The following is a 19492-nucleotide window of genomic DNA, read 5'->3' on the forward strand; positions in this document are numbered from 1 at the left end:
GGCGTATGTGCATTGACTACCGTAAATTAAACTCCGCAACAAGGAAAGATCACTTCCCCTTACCATTCATTGACCAAATGCTTGAGAGGTTAGCCTCTAACAAATTCTTTTGTTACCTTGACGGGTATTCGGGATTCTTCCAAATCCCTATACACCCGGATGACCAACATAAAACCACCTTCACATGCCCTTATGGCACTTTTGCATATAGGAGGATGCCTTTTGGATTATGTAATGCCCCCCGCTACTTTCCAAAGATGCATGATGAGTGTCTTCTCCGATTATCTAGAGACCATAATGGAAGTTTTTATGGATGATTTTAGTGTTTATGGAAAGGACTTTGACTCATGTTTGCATAATCTTTCCCTTGTATTGCAAAAATGTGAAGATGTTAGTCTTGTTTTAAATTGGGAAAAGTGTCATTTCATGGTCAATGAAGGAATTGTTTTGGGTCACTTGATTTCGGAAAAGGGTATCGAGGTCGATAAAGCTAAAGTTGAGGTGATAGAGAAACTCCCACCTCCCGTGAATGTTAGAGGGGTGAGAAGTTTTCTCGGTCACGCGGGTTTTTATCGTCGTTTCATAAAAGATTTTTCGAAAATAGCAAAACCCCTCACTCAACTTTTGCTTAAAGATGCCCAATTCCAATTTACTGACGAGTGTGTTGAAGCTTTTAATAGAATCAAAGAAGCATTAATCTCGGCACCAATCATCCAACCCCCAAATTGGGAGTTACCTTTCGAGATTATGTGTGACGCTAGCAACTACGCCGTTGGAGCGGTTCTTGGCCAACGGGTAGGGAGAGCTCTTCATGCCATCTATTACATAAGCAAAACCCTCGACCCTTCTCAAGTAAATTACGATACAACTGAAAAGGAGCTTCTTGCCATTGTTTATGCTTTGGATAAATTCCGTTCCTACTTGCTTGGATCCAAGGTGATTGTATTTTCGGATCACCGTGCTCTCCGACATCTCTTGATAAAGAAGGAGGCAAAACCAAGATTGTTGAGATGGATTTTGCTTCTTCAAGAATTTGACTTGGATATAAGAGACAAGAAAGGAGCCGAGAATGTAGTAGCGGATCACTTGTCAAGAATCCGGTTTCATGATGAAAATGGAGAAACCCCAATCAATGACTCATTCCCCGACGATATTTTGATGGCTATTCAAACTCAAATTGAAAGGCACATCACCCCATGGTTTGCCGATTATGCCAATTATATTGTTGGAAAGGTGCTCCCTCCAAACTTGAACCACAACCAAAGGAAGAGATTCCTATTCGAAGTGAAGAGGTACTTTTGGGATGACCCAAACCTCTACAAGGAGTGTAGCGATGGGCTCTACCGGAGATGCATCCCTCAATGGGAAATCCAAGGAATCTTGGAAGGATGTCATTCATCACCCTACGGTGGGCACCATGGAGCAAGAAGAACCGTTGCAAAAATTCTCCAATCAGGCTTCTATTGGCCCACAATGTTTCAAGATACAAGAGAATTCATCATTCATTGTGATGCTTGTCAAAGAACGGGAAATATATCTTGGAGAAACGAAATGCCACAAAGGGGCATTCTAGAGGTGGAGATTTTCGATGTTTGGGGAATTGACTACCAAGGACCCTTTGTGACATCCAATGGGAACAAGTACATCCTTGTGGCCGTAGATTATGTTTCAAAGTGGGTAGAGGCAATTGCCACCCCAAATGATGATGCAAAAACGGTCACCAAGCTTTTCAAGAAGATAATTTTCCCACGATTTGGAGTTCCTAGAGCTATCATTAGTGATGGAGGAACACATTTCCATGAGAAGAAGCTTGCATCCCTTTTGACCAAATATGGTGTTCAACATCGAACCGGCTTGGGATATCATCCTCAAACAAGCGGTCAAGTGGAAATTTCAAATAGAGAGATCAAACAAATTCTTGAAAAAGTTGTGAACAAGACTCGGAAAGATTGGAGCACAAAGCTTGATGATGCTCTTTGGGCTTATAGGACGGCCTATAAGACTCCCATTGGTGCCTCCCCCTACAAGCTTGTATATGGAAAGGCATGTCATTTGCCAATCGAATTGGAATACAAAGCCTATTGGGCAATCCGAGCACTCAATCTTGATCTCAAATTAAGCGGTCAAAAGAGGATGATCCAAATCCAAGAGTTGGAGGAATTCCGACTACAATCTTATGAGAATGCAAAGATTTACAAAGAAAGAACCAAATTGCTTCATGATAAGAGAATTCGACAAAAGGCCTTGCACAAGGGAGACAAAGTCCTTCTATTCAACTCCCGCTACCGACTCTTTCCGGGAAAATGGAACTCTAGATGGATGGGTCCCTATGTGATAACCGAAGTTGGAAAATATGGAGATTTCGAACTCAAGGCGGAAGATGGAAGCCAGTTCAAGGTAAATGGTCAAAGGTTGAAGCCATACTATGAAGGAGCATTTGTTGGAGAGGTCGAGGCTACCTACCTCGGGCCTCCTCCCCCTTGAAAGGACCATCTAAGGGAGAGTTTGGTGGAGTCCTCCCTAAACCACCATTTGTAAATATACTAACCCTCTAACTTGTATTTATTAATTGCTTTTATTTTAATAAATGTCATAAACTCTTTTCATGAGCGTAAGTGAGGGAGGGTTACTAACAAGTTTTTGAATAAAGGAAGGAGCAAATTCCTAAGTGTGGGGATGCATTGAAAGAAAGAAGAAAAAGTCAAAGCTCGCAGCCAGAATCCGGCCGTCTTGGCCGAATCCGGACGTCTAGGAGAAAAACCGCACGTCCAGCTGTGTCGAAAAATTGAAGGTTTCTGGGCTGTTTGAAAATCCGAGCGTCCTATGAAGAAGACGCCCGTCTGGTTGAATCCGGCCGGATTTGTGGAAAGACGCTCGTCTCTTCGCCTGTGCATTTCAAGAAAAATCTCTGTACTGAAATCCGCCCATTTTCTGAAAGAGACGCCCGTCCCACCATGAAAGAATCCGAGCGTCTTATTCTCGGGACGCCCGTCTTATGGCGACAAAAATTTTGGAACTTCACTCTGTGGCAGAATCCGGGCGTATTGCCCAGAATCCGCCCGTCTCGTGAAGGAGAAATCCGAGCGTCTTCCCTCCGAATCCGCTCGTCTCTTCCCACTATTTCCCGACCCGACTTTCTCCAATTAAAACACACCCCACCACCCATATTATGCCACATCACTACTCCTTCCACTTACCCTATAAAACCCACCTCCTTATGACTCCCATACATATCCAAATCACTCTCTTTTCCCTCAAAATTAAAAATCCCCAATTTTCTAGGGTTTCCAATTCTCAATCAACAAGGAACATCCTTAGCAAATCTTCAAATCAAAAGAACCCAACAAAAGAAGCAAGAATGGCACAAAGGAGATCCTCCTTTAGAAGTGCAAGAAGACCAAGGATGGTGGGAAGTTCCTCTACCTCACATCTCAACACCATTAGAAGGGAACATGTAGAGATTGTAGACCTCACAAGGCTCGACGATTTCTCGAATGTGGAATTCCTTGATGATGTGCAGCGATTGGTCTTCCATCGACTCTTAAGTAAGAATATTCTTCCCACTAAATTTCTTTGTCATGATACCTTAAGAAAGCTTGGAATCTTTCACCAAGTAGAAGCACTCTTTGAGGTTTTTGGTCTTTCGACTCTCTTTCGCATGTATGAACCAACCTATCGGTCCCTTGTGCTAGAATTCTTAAGCTTTTTGAGAATCACAACCTTGAACAAGACTATTTGCATAGAGTTTAGGTTGGAGAATGTCTCTCGAATGATGACCCTTGTCGAGTTTGCCAATGTGTTCGGACTTGATGTTTCGCCTACCCGAACATCAAAGCCCAAAAAGTATAATGTTGCACCATTGTGGAGGGCCATGACGGGCCGGGATTTCATTCTTACCAAAGAGTGTCTTGCTTTTCACATCCAAAACCCGATCTTGAGGCTTACATATAGATTTCTTTCGGGTACTCTTTTCGCCCGCCGTGATCCGGCCATTGTCAACCAATTGGACCTTGTATTTATGGAATCGTACCTCAACATTCAAGGGAGAGATGGGTATCAATTCAATGCACCTCTAGTTATGCTAGAGAAATGGGCAAAGTTTCGAAATGGGAATGATGATGGAATGAAGCACATAGTGAATGGTGGACTCATAACTAGACTTGCAAAGCACTTTAACCCAAGGTTCAATGAAAACAATGAGTACACTCCACTTGCGGGGAACACGAGAATTAATGAAGATCTCCTTATCGTCCAACACCATTGGATAACCCTTGAGGGGGTTGATAAGAGGATAAAGTGGTTGACAAAAGGGAGCGATCCACTCTATCTCCCAATGCATGATCTACCACGAGTCTCCCCAAGAAGAGGAAGCTTGTCCCCAATGCCCTCCTACCTCATCCCAAGTCAAAAAAGGCAAACTCCACCTCCACAAAATCCACCACCACAACAAGAACAACAAACTCAAAATGAGAAGATAAAAGTGCCTCCTTACCCCTTTCCCTACCAACCATATAACCATCCAAATCCCTTCATCCTCCCCCGTGACGACTTTGTCACGGGAATTTTGCAAGATTTACACTACCGTCAATATGAGACCTCCGTGGACACTTATTATGCTCTTTACCCCCAATACTATGAGATGGCTCAAAAAGGACGGATTAGTGAGGAAGGAGCTTTCCCCTCATGGGCTCAAATGGAATTGCTCTTTCCTAACTCGGAGAAGGCTAATGAAGGGGCGAACGGTCGCAAAGGGGAAGAGAGTGGGGATTCTTGTGGAGGTGATACGGTGAAGCTTGAGAGTGAAGATGAATTCATGGATCCAAGTTTAAGTGATGCTTCAAAGGATATTTGGGATACCGATATTGAAGGAGATGATGCCGATATCTAGGAGACTACTTCATAGCTAGGTGGAGCGGGCAAGAGGCACCCACCTTAGTTCAACTGAAGTTTTCTCATCTCTCCTCTTTATCTTTATTTTTCATGAAAAGAGCTTTGTATCTTGTTTCTTTATACTTTATTTCATCTTGATCATTTGTTGGTTTAGTCCTAGCAACATCAAAGGACTCACACCTCGGTACCATTGAGGTGTTCTTTATTGTTCCCATTTGTAAAATCCAAAATGACAATCTAGTTTCATGCATAGCATAGTGTGTGCATGAACTATACCCATCCTTGACATTAGCAATAGTGTCTTATTTGGTTTGGGGAAGTTAATGCATACACAACGGGAGGTAATCTAAATTATCCTCTCCGTCATAACAAAAACCATGCATCATGTAGTATAGCTTAGTGTAGAATTGCATTTAGTATAGAAATCATGCATCATCTTTGCATAATTTCCATCATTTTGGCCATTGAGGACAATGCCCATATTAGTGTGGGGATGGGAATTCTAACACTTAACTTTTATTCAAAAAAACCCATAAAAATTGAAAATTTTCAAAAATCATAAAAATTGAAAAAATTGAAAAACCAAAAACAAGTTCATTTCCTTTGTATATATTGTTTTGTATATATTGTGTTTGTTCATCCTTGTTCACAATGATTGACTACGCCACATCGGAGACATGAGGATATTGAAGACTGCATGGTATGATCTTTCCAATCTATTTTTTCCTCTTTATGTTAATGACTATGTGGCTTTATTTTGATTGATGCGGTAAAACAATGTGAACTTAGGATTGCATTTAGTTTATATGGCATATTAGTTGGTAGAATCATTTGCATTAGGATGTGTATATGTTAGTTGCATCATGGCATGTAGTTTGCATGTTAGAAAAATTTTGTGAAACCGTCTATTTGGGAAGCTTGACAAGTGTACATAGGCCCTAGTAGATGCTTTTTATTCTTAAGACTTTGCTTGTTAGAATGCTTGTAAAACACCCTAGGATGTGTCATGCTAGTATCCTTTGACCCATGGTTTAAGGCCTAGTCAAGAGTACCTTGTGGTGTGATAACTCCTTGGCTACCGTTTATTCCAAGGTGACCCTTGAAACCATGCATACATCTATCATTCATCCATGTTCTACCACATTTTTGTCATCAAAGGGAATGGGCACAAAAAGAAATCAATTTGAGTTCAATGAAATGAAAAGTGAAAGAAAGTTTGCAAAAATGCATCAAATGAAAAGAGGAGCAAAAATAGAACTCCTAAAGCTTCAAATACAAGGCACCCTCGTTACTAATTGGGGTGACTTTGAAAATGTTCAAAAGAAAATGCAAAAAGTTGAAAAATTGTCAAGTGTTGAAATGCCAAAAATCAAAAAGAAATGGCAAGAAAGTGTTCTCAAATGTCAAATGCCACAACAAATTGGGGGGAAAAACAAAAACAAAAGCAAACTCCCAAAGTGAAACTCTAATATCTATCGATCCCTTTATCCATCATATCCATTTTTGTGCATGGTAGAGAGGGGACGACCCTTCTTCTTGTCTAGGCAAGAGGGGGAATTCCGCGATCCTCCAGTGTTTCTAACACCATAGGGAGTCTATTCTTGACAAAAGCATTTAACGATTGAGGACAAAGGTACCCTAACTTGACACAACTTGGAGGTGATTTATTGGTATCCTTCTAGGCTTAGTAGTTTGAACAAATTGCATCTATGAAGGATTGTGTACCCTTGAATTGCTTCCCTTGTAGATAATTTCCGCCACTTAGATGAGGAAAGTGGCTATTCTTTTTGTAGATGCATCCATTACTTGATTTTGTGTGCTTAATATTTGGATGTGTCGCCATTTTGGCAAGACCCACCTTGCCTTGCAAGAAGGCATCCTACCTCATGGTTGTCTTGTTGTGAGTTGAAGGGGCGGAGTGAGACCCGCTAATTGTCTCATATCGGCTATTATTATTAGGATAGGTTAGTTTTGGTCCTAGTCTTTGTCACCTCTTTACTCGGGACGAGCAAAGGTTCGGTTTGGGGATATTTGATGTGACCATAATTGGCGCATATTTAGCCCCGAATTACCATTGTTTCCATGCTTTTTAGTGCCTATTTGGGTCATTTCTTATCTTTAGTTCTTTGTTTTGCATATTCTTTGAGATTTTGATCCCTTGGTAGGAAAGGAGTAAGAATCTTGCATTTTCATGGCAAAACGAGGCTAAATTGATTGTATTCAATGACCAAGCATCAAGAAGAGACAAGACTAGAAGGCCTTTGTACATATCATAGTAGAAGAGCAATGTTGAGAAAGGATCCTTGCGTCCCCAAGGAAATCCCCAAGGAATTTATGAAGAAAAGGGAAGAAAAAGAAGAAGAATTGACGCTGACCAACAATCCGAACGGATTGCAGACAATCCGTCCGTCCGTCCTCAACAATCCGAGCGTCCCTCCTTGGAATCCGCTCGGATTCCCCATCAACAATCCGAGCGTCCCTCTCCTGAATCCGCTCGGATTGCCCGATCCAAATCCGGCCGTCCCGACTCTAATCCGCACGGATTTGATGCAAAGACGGATTTCATTCTTCAAGCTACGAAAAGAGAAGCCCTTCTCTCAGAAAATACCGGCTCCTCCTTGCTCAACTTAAAAAGTGTAATTACTAGTTTAGCCCTTAGTTAACCCTAATGCATCCTCCCTAATTTTCACTATAAATACCCCATTAGGCTAATTAGAGGAGTATGTTCTTCTTATCAATAATTAGTGTAGTTAATATCAATCAAATCTCTCTTCAATATTGTAATCAAGTATTAATCAAGTTTTAATCCAAGTTTTAGTTCTTTAATCTCTCTCTTGTTCTTCCTTTATTTTGGGTAATTGAAGATTATTTGGGTTATTATTGGGAGATTGCCAACCTCTCAATCTAGGATTCAAGTACTTCTATTATTCTTGCTTTATTATTGGAATTATTAGTAGGTATAATCTCTTAATCCCTTTTTAATTATTGTTAATTACTTTCATTTATTCATCATGTTTCATATTGTTGGTATGATTGACAACCTTGCTAGCATGATCAACATGATAATGAGTGAGTAGTCTCTTAGCTAGGGTTTAATAGGTGATTAGGGGAAACCAACATGGGGAATGATTCATGCTTAAATCAATATGCTTTCATATCTTATTTGCTTGCTTGTTTTGATCTTAATACATGCACATGTTATATTTGATGAAATGCTAAGCCTATGAATCCTTGCATTTACTATCATCTTCTATCTTTTCAATGAGACTTGTAAGACATAACCCAACTCGAGTCTTGTTAGACCATGCATGTGTTGAGTAGGAAAGATTAAGTCGACTTGTAGGTGTTGTACAATCTAATCGATTCGGCTCCGGGACCCAAACTTTCCTAGGATTGTAAGATATAACCCAACTCAATCCATCACAACAATAATTGCTTGCTTATAATTTGAGAACATGTTTGTATGATCATATCCCATGATTTCCCTATGAACCCATGACACCCTAGTGCTTTTAATCAATTGTTTACACCCCTTATTTTATCTTGCTAGTTTATTTTCATTGCTATTTTAGCTTAGTGACCTTCTACATCAACCCAATTTGTGACACCCCCTAGACACTACTAGTTACAATAGAATTCTCATTTCAATACCCGTCCCTTGGGATCCGACCTTTACTTGCCTCTTTACTAATTGTAGAGTTGTTTGTGAAGTATAAATTGTGTTTTGTATCGACCATTGACCAACAACCACATATACTTAATTGTGAACACGAAATGGCCTCGATCAACAAGTTAATTACCCTAACCATCTTAGAACTCAAAATTAGTCTCCATTAACATTTGACAATAATTAAACTTGATTTCTTAATATTGTTCATTAATGGACCCAAAAATACAAAATTATGCTATAAACTTCAAATTAAATTATAAAAATTTCAAATAAATTCGAAATTTGAAATTTAAACTCATGAACATTCTGGAAAAATACCATGACAATCATAATATTCAAAACTTAGGTTAAAAATTTCGAAAATTTATCGAGAAAAACAATGTTGCGGTTTATCGGTTTTAACAATTATAACCATAAAAATATGAGAAAAATTATTTTTATCAACTTTTCACTTTTAGATCTTAAATTATGATAAAATGCAACATGTGACGTTTTTCCTTAAGTCACGAAGTATGCTCTAGCATTATTTTAGTCACTATTTATGTGATTTTCCATCAAAAATTCATAAATCATGCATAAAGACTTCATTATAGCCAATATTTTACACACATCTTATAACATTTAATGTGACAATATACTAAATTTTCATGACCAGATTCGAAATATAACTCATATTAACCTATTTACCCATTTAAATACGATTTTAACTTGAAAAATCCATATTTCGAGCAAAACAACTCATTTTATCATGAAAATTTACAGGCAATCATTAGATAATATATGTGAAAACATATCCAAAAATCACTGAAAGTTTCGAAGTTTAGCTATTTTTCGTCCAAAAATGACATTTTTATCATAAAAATCACATTTTAATGCCAATATTATATAAAATGAACAATAAAATCCATAAATAAACCAAAATATCCTAAAAATCACTTAGGACCAGAAACTTTTAACATGCAAGATTATTTTTAGGTTTATATTCAGAAAACCAAATTAATTAGTTTTGTATGTTAATCATATAACTCGGAAAAACTATAAACCGATTTGCATGCAAACAACCTAAGGGTCTGATACCAATTGTTGGAATTTATTAATCTCATTAATTTACATATTCATATATGAATTGATTTATTTAGTCATAAAATAAAACTAGATCTTATGCATGCAAACATAAATAAGATAAGAGAAGAAATCATCAATCTTACTATATGATTTCGGTTTTATGGGCACCAACAAATTCACCTATTTGTTAGTTCTTGAGCTTTCCTTAAAATGGATGAACAAAAGGTCCAAATTAGAACCTCTCCCAAATGTGAATACCCAAGGAAATCTCTTAATAACTAATATTATTTTGTACTAGAAATAATATAAGTCTTACTATAAAATTGACAAAAAAATATTGTGTATTTCCTCTTGAAAATTTCGGCCAAGAGGAGAGATTTGTGTGTATTTATCTCTCTATGTTTTCATAAATTATGGAGAGATTAATCTTTCTTACACTAGAAAAAATGTTATAAAAATGAATGAATAATTTTTTTAGAATAACCTTTGGCTTCTTGTGAGGGAAAAACCGGTTGGAGGGAGTAAGAGTGCCCAATGCATGGGCTAGTTTTTCTACCCAAGAAATCATAGGTATGCAAGTCTACAAGCAAGGTCTTATCATTGTGTTTTCCACGTAAAAATAATCAACACAATTTTAAAGAGCCTAACCCTCCCATTTCGGTACACTTGATAAAATGGGAGGTCCATTTTATTTTTTGTCATTTGTCAATTGTAACATATGTGACATGTTACTTGACATATGAAATTGTAATGTATTTTTAACATATTAAAAATCAACATACTCATAAAATATGTCATATACAAAATCGACTAGTAATTCGTAATTACTTGTACCAAAACGGTTTATCAAATTATAAATTACAACGTCTTGTATTTATAATAAATTATTCATTCAATTTCAATTTCAATTGTTTCGTAAACAATAATTTTTATCCAAGCAATAAAAAAATTCAATTACTTAGACCGTATCTAATATAATCGAATTACAATAAAACACGTTAATTTTACTCACAAAATTATCCGTCAATTTTAAGCAATTTAATTAACTCGTATCGGCATACGATTAATTAAATAATCGATTAAGAGTATTTCCCTATAGGTATGACCTAAGGGAATCAACTGATCACCACCGTCGCACGACAGTAATGTCAAACTCTAGTCAGCCAATCATTACCGATATGTGTGGACCAGTTGACTGTAAAATATTACATCCCACATGTATTCTTAAAATGAGATTTAAACATGTGATTATCATGATCAACAGTTGTGATCGCATTATTGTCGGAGGACACATATTCGGTTTACTACGGTAGTCCAGTGACTCAACTGTAAACAACTTAGATAAATTAGTGCGAGACGGATATGGAAAGGTCCTTCCGGTCCACTTTCTATCCTAAATTACCACTAACTTAACTTCCGTCCTCGTCAGGGTAGTCTACTGTTCATAGCAGGTCTATTTAGTCCAATCTTCCGATCCAGGATTAAATTTAACCAGATTAAAAGGGTGACTCAGAAGCGTGCACTCAAATAAGTCGGTAAATACAGTTATATTGCTATGGTGACAGAATCTCACAATTAATTCGTCTAACTTATTTACTACATCGTCACATTTCTACCGGAGATTCCCTATTCCCGACATGAAACATATTTAGCTCCTCATATCGCTATTAATACTATCAATACTAATAACAGAGAAATAACCAACATTCGACATGATAAAACAATAATAAAAATGCATAAAAGGTAATTAGGGCAGAAATTAAAAGGAAGCAGAACAAGTAATTAAGATGAATAAAAGAAAGATGAGTATTAAAAGAGAGAAAGAGATTACAATCGCAAGAATCCCGCGTAAAGAACGAACAAATCCGAGCTAAATAACCCCGAAAGTAAAAGTTATAGTGAAGAAGAAAAGAGAACGCAGTCTTTACTGTGAATAATAGAAAAACTAGATAGAATGTATGATAAAAGATAGATAGAAGATAGACGCTAATAACCTAGTTGACGTATGCTTAAATAGAAAAAAAATGCTAAGTCCAAAAGCTAAAACAAGTTCACGGGCTAATTAAAGCCCACGCCATCAAAAACCTATCGATCGAGTAGTCTGAAACCACTCGATCGAGTAAAACTCCAAGAAATCTACTCGATCGAACATAAATGTTTCTCGATCGAGTAACCTCACTTTTCAACTCTTCTTGATCGAATATAAAACTACTCGATTGACCAACTCAAGCTATAGAAACCACTTGATCGAGTGATAAAACAGCTCGATCGAGTATTCTTCCTTCAAATCAGCTCAAACTCGTGCCCCACTGCCTCGTAAATCGTGCCTTCACGTATCCCAATGCAGGAACTCACTCCGGAAAATCCCGTCTCCTCAAAATGCATGCAAAAAGGACGAAAAATGGTACGATTCCACTACTTTCGCGTTCATTTCTACAAAATGGACAAAACGAACCAAAGTAGCCAATTCGGGGGCAAAATCCAATATAAACAGTACGAAAGTACATATAAATACGTGCTAAAATAGGGTAAAAAGACAATACAAAATGCACGTATCAGCTTCCTTGCGCCGTACGAGTTTACTCGCCCGTTAACTCGCACACATGTCAGACTCCTTGGTCCATGTTTCAAAACGGGCCGAATGGGGAGTCCGCAGGCCGACGCCCGGAGCGTGCAAATGTAACTCGCCGTGAGGCACGCGCTGCCTTCCACAATCGAGGGAACGACAATCCCGGCAAGCCGGGGTTCAGCCGCCCACCCAATCCGCGTCGGTCCGCGCTCTGAGCCGATCGGCGGACTGGCTTAACTCCGTTCCACATTCGACCAGGGTGCATCGCCGGCCCCCATCCGCTTCCCTCCCGACAATTTCAAGCACTCTTTGACTCTCTTTTCAAAGTCCTTTTCATCTTTCCCTCGCGGTACGTGTTCGCTATCGGTCTCTCGCCTGTATTTAGCCTTAGACTGAATTTACCGTCCGCTTGGGGCTGTATTCTAAAACAACCCGACTCGGTGACAGCGCCTCGTGGAGCGACAGGGTCCGGGCACGATGGGGCTCTCACCCTCTCTGGCGCCCCTTTCCAGGGGACTTGAGCCCGGTCCGCCGCAGAGGACGCTTCTCCAGAATACAATTCGGACGGCAAGGCCATCCGATTATAAAGTTGGGCTATTCTCGGTTCGCTCGCCGTTACTAGGGGAATCCTTGTAAGTTTCTTTTCCTCCGCTTATTGATATGCTTAAATTCAGCGGGTAGCCCCGCCTGACCTCGGGTCGCAACGGTTTGGTTGCAACGAGGCAACGTCAAAGGGTCCTTCGAGCTCGCGTTGGCACCGCGACGCGCGACTGGTTGCTTACTCGGCCGAGGCCTTGTTCACCACCTATCGTCGCGGTAACCTGATGCCGAGGGCTCCGATTTTAGGCCAGCCGCGACAGGTGAGCCACGGGAGACCATCCACCTTCCCCTCCACACGGGGTGGGTTTGGGGGAGACACGATACGTGACGCCCAGGCAGACATGCCCTCAGCCGAAGCTTCGGGCGCAACTTGCGTTCAAAAACTCTATGGTTCACGGGATTCTGCAATTCACACCAAGTATCGCATTTCGCTACGTTCATCGATGCGAGAGCCGAGATATCCATTACCGAGAGTCATTTATTGTTAAGATATGGCACCGCTCCAACACCCGGATGACTGGGTAACGAGAGAGCGCACACATAGAGTTTGTATTCCTTGATGCGTTACGCGCCAGGGTTCGTTGTTTTGCCGGGAAACGGCCCACGGGTGAGCGCTCCCCGGCTTGGGATAGGGACGGGCCGGCACACAAGGCACCGAGCGACGCCCCGACACCCACGAGGTTGAACATGTTCACGGGTCGCTCTGATAGGCAGGTTTCGACAATGATCCTTCCGCAGGTTCACCTACGGAAACCTTGTTACGACTTCTCCTTCCTCTAAATGATAAGGTTTAGTGAACTTCTCGCGACGTCGTCGGCGGTGAACCGCCCACTTCGCCGCGATCCGAACACTTCACCGGACCATTCAATCGGTAGGAGTGACGGGTGGTGTGTATAAAGGGCAGGGACGTAGTCAACGTGAGCTGATGACTCGCGCTTACTAGGAGTTCCTCGTTGAAGACCAACAATTGTAATGATCTATCCCCATCACGATGAAATTTCAAAGATTATCCGGGCCTGTCGGCCAAGGTTATCAACTCTTTGAATACACCAGTGTAGCGCGTGTGCGGCCCAGAACATCTAATGGCATCACAGACCTGTTATTGCCTCAAACTTCCGGGCCTGGAAGGCCATAGTCCCTCTAAGAAGCTAGCTGCGAAGGAGGCCCTCCGTATAGCTAGTTAGCAGGCTGAGGTCTCGTTCGCTAATGGAATTAACCAGAAAAATCGCTCCACCAACTATGAACGACCATGCCCCACCACCCATAAAATCAAGAAAGGGCTCTCAGTCTGTCAATCCTTACTATGTTTGGACCTGGTAAGTTTCCCCGTTTTGAGTCAAATTAAGCCGCAGGCTCCACTCCTGGTGGTGCCCATCCATTAATTCCTTCAAGTTTCAGCCTTGCGACCATACTCCCCCCGGAACCCAAAAACTTTGATTTCTTATAAGGTGTCGACGGAGCCCTAAAAGTAACATCCGCCGATCCCTGGTTAGCATCGTTTATGGTTGAGACTAGGACGGTATCTGATCGTCTTCGAGCCCCCAACTTTTGTTCTTGATTAATGAAAACATCCTTGGCAAATGCTTTCCCTGTTGTTCATCTTTCATAAATCTAAGAATTTCACCTCTGACTATGAAATACGAATGCCCCCGACTGTCTCTCTTAATCATTACTCCGATCCCGAAGGCCAACACAATAGGACCGGAATCCTATAATGTTATCTCATGCTAATGTATACAGACCGTAGCTTTGCTTTGAGCACTCTAATTTCTTCAAAGTAACAGCGCCGGAGGCACGACCCGGCCATGCAAAGTCTAGGAGCGCATCGCCGGCAGTTGAGGCAAGACGACCAGTACACACCGAATGGCGGACCGTTCGGCCCATCCCAAGGTCCAACTACGAGCTTTTTAACTGAAACAACTTAAATATACGCTATTGGAGCTGGAATTACCGTGGCTGCTGGCACCAAACTTGCCCTCCAATGGATCCTCGTTAAGGGATTTATATTGTACTCATTCCAATTACCAGACTTAAAAAGCCCGGTATTGTTATTTATTATCACTACCTCCCTATGTTAGGATTGGGTAATTTGCGCGCCTCCTGCCTTCCTTGGATGTGGTAGCCGTTTCTCAGGCTCCCTCTCCGGAATCGAACCCTAATTCTCCGTCACCCGTCACCACCATGGTAGGCCACTATCCTACCATCGAAAGTTGATAGGGCAGAAATTTGAATGATGCGTCGCCGGTGCAAAGGCCGTGCGATCCGTTGAGTTATCATGAATCATTAGAGCAACGGGCAAAGCCCGCGTTGACCTTTTATCTAATAAATGCAGCCCTTCCAGAAGTCGGGCGATGTTGCACGTATTAGCTCTAGAATTACTACGTTTATCCGAGTAGCAGGTACCATCAAACAAACTATAACTGATTTAATGAGCCATTCGCAGTTTCACAGTCTGAATTAGTTCATACTTACACATGCATGGCTTAATCTTTGAGACAAGCATATGACTACTGGCAGGATCAACCAGGTAGCATTCCTCAATCGACGACGGCACACATGGGCGAATGATTAGTTCAAACCCCACCAAATCAGCATACCACATCCGAGAGAACTGCCATTAGCCATCCCACCAAATCTTTTTACACGGGTAGGAGGACAACGGCCCTTAGCATGGACGGTTCACCTAACACCCCCGAGGGAATATCAAGCGTGGGTAAACGGATTTTACCCGGACAAGGGGAATCCGACTGTTTAATTAAAATAATGCATTGCAATGGTCCCTGCGGATGCTAAGGCAATGGGTCTAACTGAAGAAATTAAACCAAGCGCGGGTAAACGGATTTTATGGCATACCGGTGCTTGGTTTAAGAAATTCAACTAATTAGATGAGGAGGCATTTGGGTACCTTAAGAGTGTCATAGTTACTCCAGCCGTTTACCCGCGCTTGGTTGAATTTCTTCACTTTGACATTCAGAGCATTGGGCAGAAATCACATTGCGTTAGCATCCGCAGGGACCATCGGAATGCTTTATTTTAATTAAACAGTCGGTTTCCACTTGTCCGGGTAAAATTAGCGTTTCACGCTTCGTTGAATACGAGGAACTTTCTGAGGTTCGATGAATGCTGATTTATGGCATACCGGCACCCCCAAATGTCTTACGTTGCTAATCAAATTTTGCGTAGCCGCTTTATCTCACCCGAGGAACTTTCTGCGTGATTTCCGGAGAATTTTGTTCCGGGACCCTGGAATCCCGAAAAACCTTGTATTATACACTTCAATTTGAGCCGTTCGGAAGGTCGTACCGGACCCAGTTTATTTTTCTCCCAGTTTTTCTATCACACATCCGAGGTCATTTTAGGAGTTCACCTATTCGATTCAGCCTCAAATAACGAGCATTAAACGAGCATTAATACATTTTTCACGATTATCCGAGGTTCGACGAATGCTGGTTTATGGCATACCGGCACCCCCAAATGTCTTCCGTTGCTAATGAAATTTTGCGTAACCGCTTTATCTGACCCGAGGAACTTTCTACGTGATTTCCGGAGAATTTTGTTCCGGGAACCTGGAATCCCGAAAACCCGTGTATTATACACTTCAATTTGAGCCGTTTGGGAGGTCGTACCGGAGCCAGTTTCTTTTTCTCCCGGTTTTTCTATCACGCGTGCGAGGTCATTTTAGGAGTTAACCTATTCGATTCAGCCTCAAATAATGAGCATTAATACATTTTTCACGATTATCCGAGGTTCGACAAATGCTGGTTTATGGCATACCGGCACCCCCAAATGCTAAGTACAAAAATATATTTTTACAAGTCTATGCAAGGGAACCGTGGTGGGCCCATGAAGCATATAGGCCACTATCGTAATGGGTAACACTTGTAAAAAAATGATAACACTTGTAAAATTAAAATCTTTTACAAGTGTTAACGTGAAAAAATACCTAAAGGCCGTGTTGAGTACCATGGGTGCCGGGAATGAGCGTGCAATTTCTAAGCCATGTGCAGCAAATGCCTAGGCCATGGCCACCATGACCGCGCAGTGCCTTGGCCATGAGCAGCAATGGCTAGGCCATGAGCAGCATGTGCCTAGGCCATGGGCACCATGACCGAGCATTGCCTTGGCCATGTGCAGCAAATGCCTAGGCCATGGTCACCATGACCGCGTATTGCCTTGGCCATCGGCAACAATTGACCGAGCAATGCCTAGCCATGACCGAGCACTGCTCAGGCCATAGGCACCAATGACCGAGCACTGCTAGGCCATAGGCACCAAGTGACCGAGCACTTCCGTTGAATAGCCATGCCTAGGCATTTTGAGGTTAGTTGCCTAGGCCATGGGCGTGAAATGCCTATGGCAAGGGGCATTTTGAGGTTAGTTGCCTTGGCCAAGGGGCATTTTGAGGTTAGCTGGCCAGGCCATGGGCGTAAAATGCCTATGCCACGGGGCATTTTGAGGTTAGAGTCCTTGGCCAAAGGGTATTTTGAGGTTAGCTGGCCAGGCCATGACCGTGCATTGCCTAGCCATAGGCGCCTTATAAAGCCACGCGTGGGCATTTTTCAATTCGGAACGGATTTTACCGAGCAACGAAGCGTGAAACGCTAATTTTACCCGGACAAGGGGAATTACACTGTTTAATTAAAACAAAGCATTGCGATGGCCCCTGCGGATGCTAACGCAATGTGATTTCTGCCCAGTGCTCTGAATGTCAAAGTGAAGAAATTCAACCAAGCGCGGGTAAACGGACGAACCCAGTACTCTCTTAAGGTAGCCAAATGCCTCATCATCTAATAATAATTTACGGACGATAAAAGTTTTTTCACCATGCACCACGCTTCGGACAATGGGTCTTACTCAATGGCCTTCATCGTGTACCCGTCACTTATCCCATTGATGCCCAATCCCGTCTATGACGGTACCCTCGAGACGTGGTGATTTAACAAAAATAAATTTTGATGGGAAAATGAATCACCGTCTACCATGCCTCGGAGTTGATCGGACTTACACGATGGCCACAATAGCGGCCAACGATGCCGAAACACGCATACCTGTCACAGGCCCCCGAAACGGGTTTGCATGGCGGAAGAAAAAAAAATATTTTTTTGATCTTAGGGTCTTGCCATGCACCACGCCTCAGAGTGAGGGGTATTATTCCTACGCCATCATGCCCCATGGTGCCCCAGCCACTCAAGCTCCCACTACCCCCTATAGAGGCTTTTTTGATAGTTTTGGTCTTGTAGCATGAAACATTGAGTGTGCAGAATAGCGATACATTTTTGTAATGCTTGTTTGGAGGATCAAATTAGCTTTGTTTTGGCAGTTTGATATATTGTTGGAAAGGTAACTTTGAGTACTTGATGCTGGAAAAAAGAATTTCGTCATTTCGATTTTTTTTGAGGGAGTTATGGGTCTCCGAAATCGGGTCATTTTCTGCGGACGTGGGTGCTGCCTAGGTCTCGGTGTAGGGGAACTTCGGGGGACCAACCACGGTTGATATTGTTCAAACCTTGCATTTTTGGGTAGCTAACTTGGAGTAGTTGGTTTTAGGCTCAAGCAAATATTTATTCGGACTCGTTTCGGTCTCGGAAACCGCGTCGGGGTGAGCGGTGTCTCTATGCGTGTTGGATGTACCCTTTGTGTGGGTTATGTTGGGCACTTTGGGCATCCTCCACCTCATTTTCCACCCACCTTGCACCTTAATATCACACTACCAATGGTTTGGAGCATTTTTAGGCTTCGTTGCTCGAGCAAATATGTCCCGAGTCGAAAAACGACCAAGGTGTCGTCCGACTTCCGGTGGGTGTGTGTGTGGGTGGTGCATCGTATGGGACCAACCAAGCATCTAGTGTCCGTTCCTTGTTAAAATTACCCTATGACCGTCCCCAACAACTCTACGAAGTATTTGGGTACGGTTACCCGGGATGCCGTATCGGTAGTTGATGTATAGCCTTTCCTAGCTTGTGCTAAGGAGCGATCGAGGTAACCGAGTCGAGATGACTTTCGGTTGGTTGTCCATTACGAATCGTGGTCACCCAATCATATAATTACCTTAGAAACCTCCTAAATTAGCGTTTCACACTTCGTTGCTCGGTAAAATCCGTTCCGAATTGAAAAATGCCCACGCATGGCTTCATAAGGCGCCCATGGCTAGGCAATGCATGGTCATGGCATGGCCAGCTAACCTCGAAATGCCCCTTGGCCAAGGCAACTAACCTCAAAATGCCCCTTGGCATAGGCATTTCACGCCCAAGGCCTGGCCAGCTAACCTCAAAATGCCCCTTGGCCAAGGCAACTAACCTCAAAATGCCCCTTGGCATAGGCATTTCACGCCCATGGCCTAGGAAACTAACCTCAAAATTCCTAGGCATGGCTATTCAACGGAAGTGCTCGGTCACTTGGTGCCCATGTGTTGGAATATGTGTCCTCCGACAATAATGCGATCACAACTGTCGATCATGATGATCACATGTTTAAGTCTCATTTTAAGAATACAATTGGAAAGTAATATTTTACTGTCAACTGGTCCACACATATCGGTAATGATTGGCTGACTAGAGTTTGACATTACTGTCGTGCGACGGTGGTGATCAGTTGATCCCCTTAGGTCATACCTAAAGGGTAACACTCTTAATTGATCGTATATCGATACGGGTTAATTAAATTGCTTAAAGTTGACGGACGATTTTGGAAGTAATATT

The 19492-nt window shown here is 41.9% G+C and overlaps 2 non-coding genes across 2 annotated transcripts; both read right to left on the reverse strand.

Annotated features, from left to right (window-relative positions):
• Nucleotides 1-13119: 13119 nt before the first annotated feature.
• LOC141635417 (5.8S ribosomal RNA) lies at nt 13120-13270 on the reverse strand. Its single transcript, XR_012540109.1, has one exon. It is a non-coding gene; the product is annotated as a 5.8S ribosomal RNA (ribosomal RNA).
• Nucleotides 13271-13515: 245 nt separating this feature from the next.
• On the reverse strand, nt 13516-15324 carry LOC141636866 (18S ribosomal RNA). Its single transcript, XR_012541445.1, has one exon. It is a non-coding gene; the product is annotated as an 18S ribosomal RNA (ribosomal RNA).
• Nucleotides 15325-19492: the final 4168 nt, after the last annotated feature.

This window comes from Silene latifolia, chromosome Y (assembly GCF_048544455.1).
Source record: "Silene latifolia isolate original U9 population chromosome Y, ASM4854445v1, whole genome shotgun sequence".
NCBI classification, from domain to species: domain Eukaryota; kingdom Viridiplantae; phylum Streptophyta; class Magnoliopsida; order Caryophyllales; family Caryophyllaceae; genus Silene; species Silene latifolia.